This window comes from Nyctereutes procyonoides, unplaced genomic scaffold (genome assembly GCF_905146905.1).
Source record: "Nyctereutes procyonoides isolate TBG_1078 unplaced genomic scaffold, NYPRO_anot_genome, whole genome shotgun sequence".
In the NCBI taxonomy this organism is placed as follows: Eukaryota; Metazoa; Chordata; class Mammalia; order Carnivora; family Canidae; genus Nyctereutes; species Nyctereutes procyonoides.
In genome coordinates, this window is record NW_026575155.1 from 15,089,074 (window position 1) to 15,095,073 (window position 6,000).

The following is a 6,000-nucleotide window of genomic DNA, read 5'->3' on the forward strand; positions in this document are numbered from 1 at the left end:
GAAAGCAGGCCGCCCGCCGGGTTTCTGAACGTGACGCCCCAACATATTCCTTTCATCCCTGCTGGCGGTTCTTGGTTTAGAAGGAAGAATGAAATCTTGCATGAACGACGAGCAGCCTCTCCCGTGTTTGTTAGCGGAGGCGGGAGTGAGGCCGAAGGATATCACTTTTAAGTGAAGTTTGTCGGGAGAGAAGGGGGAGCAGCCCGGACGCCGGCCACTGCTCCCACTCCTGCTCCTGCTCCAGCCGCAGGGCCGGGGCTCTGGGACCTGCCGCCTGCGTCCACACTCAGAGCACGTTTTGCCACCCTTGCTCCTGCCCTCGCTGAGTATGAGCCAGAGAGGCCAGCTCTTCAAAGGGTCCTGCGTGGGTGCCGTGGGAAGCAACCCGGGGAAACATCTTACATAGAAGATGCTGGAATCTGCCAAAGTCGTCTTGGGTGAGGGGCCTTCCGGGCCAGCAAGCAGAACCGAAGCTTTTAGGTAAAAGCTCCTCCTAGAGCCCCACAGAGAGGCCATGGCCCCACCCTGAGAAGGGCGCTACCAGGAGGTCAGGGACAGGTGTGGTGTTTCCCCACCAGGTGTGGTCAGGGACAGGTGTGGTGTTTCCCCACCAGGTGTCCCGGGCCCTGCATCCAGGGCCACCCCAGTCCTTTGCTCATCCGCTCACTCTGCAAACACAGTGGTTGATGCTCCGCACATGCGTGGTGCTGTCCCAGGCCCCGGGGACCCAGAGGAGGAAACCCAGACGTGGCCTGGCCTCCGGTGCCACAGGCAGGAGGGGATGTACTCATTCTAGGGGTGCAGAACCCAGGGCTGCGGGAGAGCAGGTGAGGTCCCAGGTCCCACCCCAGGGAAGAGCGCAGCTGGAATTTCAGCCATGGTCTGACCCCAGAGCCTTTTTTTTTTTTTTCGCTTTGCCTTATTGCCTCCTGTTTGTAACGTCCAATACACATGAAAATATTTTGTAAAGCATAGAGTGCAATACTAGCTTAGTGGCTACTCATCACGGACTTGCTGTCACCAAGCAGAAGGCTGAGCTGGGAGGGTGGCCCGTGCCCCTAGCCCCCAGTCACCTGGCATGGGGTGTCCCTACCGGCCTGGAGGCTGAGCTGACTCCCGTCTTGCAGAAAGGTGCTTCCCTCTGCCTTTGCCTAGTCTTGGCTTCTTAACGCAGCATGCCTGAGGACTCGCTCGGGCTGGGGCGGGCTGCGGTGTGTGTGCGTGTGCGTGCGTGCACACACACGTGCGGGCTTGCTCCAGGTGTGGGTCTCAGTGTTTCTCTGCAGTGTTTGCTTCGCCTCTAAATTCTCGGTCACCCTTTACTCCCAGAAGAAGAAATCCCCTCACTTTGTGCCTGCCGAGCAGATGGTTACGAGTGTAGTTAAAACCCGCTGAGGCTTTCGTCACGTCCCCGAACGCCCAAGGCGGGGAGGTGCAGGGTGTGTGAATGTGAAGTTAGATGCTTTTAAGAAAGCAAGACTGCTAATAAAATATTTTATATAAAACGTTTTACTTGTGTTCGGTGTTAAATGCTTCAAATTCAAAATGACCTGCTTCAATGTAACTCAGCAAAATAGGTTTTTAGGTTGCATTTTGAATGTATCTGTGGCATGCCCAGTAAGAGGTCTGCTTTATCACTTGGGGTGCTGGTCTAGCTCCCCCTCCCCCCCGATTGTAAACAGTCACCTTTCTCTCTCGGACACCTTCATGTTTTATGTGGGACTGTCTTCAAATTGTGTGCTTTCCCTCTGTTCTCGCAGATTCCCCTCCACCCACGTCCTCCTGCCCCCTTAATGTTGGCCACAACCTCAAAAATTTGCCAAGACCCCCACGTGCTGAGGCCTGAGTCTTCCCTTCCCGGCCCCTCCCGGCCCTCTCTGCCTTAGAGTGGTCTCGGGGGACACGGAAGCTGGCGGTGATTCCTCAGAGGGACATCCCTTGCTCCTTGCCCCCCCCCGCGTTCTAGAAGCCCACCTCTCTGGCCCGGCCTCTGTAGAGGCAGCTGCGAGCGGGAGAGCACATCTTCCCCAGGTTTGGCTCCCAGAGTGGACGTGGGCAGGACCCCGAAGGCTGCCTGTGTTATGCACCGTCTGAGCCTCCCCGGAGCCAGGATGTCCAAGGGCGGTGGTGCTTACGGCCTGGCCTTCAAACTGGTCTTCCCTCCCACCTCTGGTACACAGAGCAGAGGGCCGGGCTGGGCAAAGTCCCAGAACGGATGGTCCCAGGAGTCTCCCGAAGTGACAGGCCTGCAAAACCGGAGGGCCCCCCGCATGTGGGGCCCAATTGTAATGGCGCTGCGTGCCCAGCGGCTCCCCTGCTTCTCCTTCTGCACCTACCTGCCTCTGCAGACCAGCCAGCTGTCCTCGGCCCAGCCGACATTCACCCCGCAGTCCTTCGGGGTCTCTGTCCTCTGCCTCTCAGGTCGGGGAGATTCCTCTGGGGTAATCGGCCTCTGCAGTGCCCGTGTCCCGGGCCTCCCCGGGGCCAGCGGCAGCCAAAGGCCGGCAAGAAAGCCCACGGCGCGCTTGCAAGCTCAGCTCAGCCTGTAACATCCTAGCCTCCGGGGCAGGAGGGCGGCGTGGGGAGGGCCCTCGAGTCCACCCTTCTGCTGGTACACGTAGCTGGATTTGCGGAGAACTAACACACACTTTTCCGGTTCCTCTTTCTCACCTTTGTACAAACAGGATGGTTGAATGAACCTTAGCCCAGTTTAGTATCTTACCTCTGAACGTGCCAACTTGGAATCATTCCTCCAACAGACGTTTCTGTGGCCTCGTTGTGCACACGAGGCCAACTGAGGAAGCCCCTTTTGCATTCATATAAAGCTGGTCTGTATACGGGGCGCCTGTGAGCGTGGGTCAGGCTCAGGGCCCTTGCAGCCTCCCTCATTTCCAAAACAGGTCCCTGGTGTCAAAAAGGAGAAAACAACCTTGCCCGCTAGGTGCACGTTCTGGCCGGGCCAAAGGAGTGCCATCGGTGGGAGCAGGGCTTAGGGGCTTTTTGGTGGCATAATGACCCTTGTGAAGCTGGAGAGCCAAGAGCAGGGGCATAAAAGTGTCCTTGTTGATCACCAGCCTGGGGACGGGAGGGGGGAGCCTGCTGGCTCTGCTTTCTGAGGCTGCGGGAAGGAGCACTCACAGCCACCCGGGTCCCTCCACAGCTGGTGGCCTGGGCCTCCCCGATCTGCCCCCGCTTCCCGGGAGGCTCCCCATGACCCCACGACCACCCCCACCTGGCTTTCTGCCCAAGCCGAGGACGTGACCACTGGCACATGTGCCTTGCTCAGGGGGCTTGTGGTTTCAGAGCTAGTCTTTCAGCCTTGAAGCAGGAACACCGAACGCTGGGACCAGCACGCACCCCGGGGCCACATGACTAAGAAGCAGCAAAACTCAAAATCATGACATCTGGCTCAAGTTTTCCCAGCAGAGCGGCTCTTCCCTCTGTTTTGGAGCCGACAGTGTAAAGGGAAGAGGGAGTCCCGCTGGTCACCTTCGGGTGGCTTTGACCTACACCTTGACCGTGAATGTCAGCATGGCCCTGGTTTTGTGTCCAGGTAGATGGTTTTTCCTTCTGTTCGCTGTAGGCCACCTGCTGTTACTTGTGCTCGCGGGAGCCGCTCCCCATGCGCCGCAGGGCCGGGCCAGCTGGGTGGGATGCTGAAGGGAGGCCCCAGCAGGTGGGCGTCGGAGTGCTGAGGGTGATGCTCCCTGCTGGCCCGCCGGGTCCTGTTCTCGAGGCCCCCAGACCAGTCTCCCCTGGACAGAGGCTGCTGAAGGTCTTGCTGCCCCTACATGGGTGTGCACTTTACCTCCCACCTCCCCCACCCAGAGGGCCACCCAGCAGCAGTTCCTAGCCCAGCCGTGGGTCCTAGCCCAGCATGGGGAGCTTGCAGGAACAGTGCTTGCCCATTTCTGCAGGACAAGTTACCCAAACAACCTCCCCTCCTGGGGGGGCCTGGAAGGGGCCCTCTCCTGCTGGACCAATCAGGCCTAAGGGAGATGTGAGTCATGGGGACCGCAGGGTTAAGGTCGAGAGCCGTATACTCATAGGTTCCTGGGGGACCCCAGGCTGCAACCCAACCCGAACAGTGCCATGGGTCTCAGTTTTTCTGAAAGTATCTCGATGGTCACAATAGCTCTTTGGTTCTTATAGTTTTCCTTTTTTTTTTTTTTTTTAATTCCATCATCGTGTACCCCAGGGCTCTCTCCTCTGTGACGTTTGGAATACAGGCTGCCTGGGCTTAATCATAAACATCTCATTTTTTAAAGTTCTGGGCCAATTAAAAATGATAGAAAAGATCCTATCCTCCAAATTGCTAGTAAAACGGGCCACCAAAGCCACGCGGTGGGGGCTTCCCATTTTTAGAGTCTCACGATCCCTGGAGAGGGGGGTGAAAGGTAAGTTGCTCAACAGAACATGTATGTTTGAGAAGTTACTCCGTGTAGCCAACCCTTTTACCCCTCGTTTGTTTGTATCGCCCGCGTAGCCAGGTGGGTGCGAGAGCTGAATCTGGTGTGAACTGTTGTTGCCTTTTATTAGATGAGCAGCTCCTCAGTGTTACCCCTTGGTTATTCCAAAGCAAGAGTCAATGCAAGTAACATTTTCAAGCAGCGCGCAATCTCGTGCACACACCTGCGTATCTGATCTGTGATTGTAGACGCCCCGTTTTTTAAGACACCGTGTGGATGACTCCACAGTGATCCTGCTGTGTCACTTAGGGATACGCTGCTTGCACTCTGCGAGAGGTTCGCACCGTCGTAGATGAACACAGCATACGTATATACGTACATGCATACCTATATTTAAAAATATTTAAAAATAACGTCGGCCCTCTCGGGTACCTGTTCCAAGAGCTGTCCCACTCTCCCCAGAACAGAGACCCGAGCGGACCCTAGAATGTGAGCTTTCTAACCCTACCTTACAGGCCGTGGTCCTGTTGTGTACATTTTCTGTAGACCTGACTCCTTAGAAGATTTGTATGTGCGTTTTTTGCAGACTTGAACCTTGTTTTCTGAAATTAGATGCCACTTACGAAAATGGGACATAAATCGAATAAAGCGTTGCTATTTTCAGACTTCTGGTTTCTCGCTCTTCCTTGCTTTCCAGTAAAGCCAGGTCTCACATTTGCCGGGAGGACTTGGCCTGGGGTTTGATGGAGACTCACTTTTAATTTTTTTTTTAAGATTTTATTTATTTATTTATTTATTTATTTGAGAGAGAGAGAGAGAGAGCAAGAGATTTTATTTATTTGGGAGGGGCAACGGGAGACAGGGGGAGAATCCGAAGCAGGCTCTGAGCTGAGCCCAGAGCCCGACCTGGGGCTCGATCCCACGACCCCGAGATCACAACCTGAGCTGAAACCAAGAACTGGATGCCTAACCGACTGAGCCACCCAGGCGCCCGAGAGCCTCACTCTTAATGGAGCAGTCCCGTCGGTCGGCAATATAACAGATTTGGATTAAGTGGGGAAGAAAAGAGTGACAGTGGTGTTGTGCCAGCCCCCGCTTGTTCTGTGGGAGCACAGGGTCAAGTGCGGTTTCACGGACCATCTCATTTAAACGCCCTCCCGGGGCGGGGCCGGAGAGCCACAGCCAGACCACTTGCCTGGCACGAGGGGTGGAGGCCGAACTCCGAAGGCGACAGCCTGGCAGGGCAGCCAGGGCTCTCCATCCCTTCAGCACCCTCCCGCCGTGGGAAGAAGACACTTTGGGACCCCTGTACTAAGGAGGAGAATCCTTATGGTCACAGGAAGTGGCCGGGGAAATCCCTCCCCCATGACCAGAGGGAGTTTCTCCCAGGGACAAGATGATGGGCGGGTGACCCCAGGAGTCATCTCCGAGGGCCCCGCATAGGTCAGCGCTGGGGTTCAGGCTGGGCCTGGGTGCAGGTGTCACTCTGGGATCATCACCTGGCCGCGACTGTGAAGGGGAGGACCGGGTTACCTTTGTAGGTGTGGAGGAGGCTGTGCACGTCCAGTCCCCTCGTCCTGCCACAGCTTCT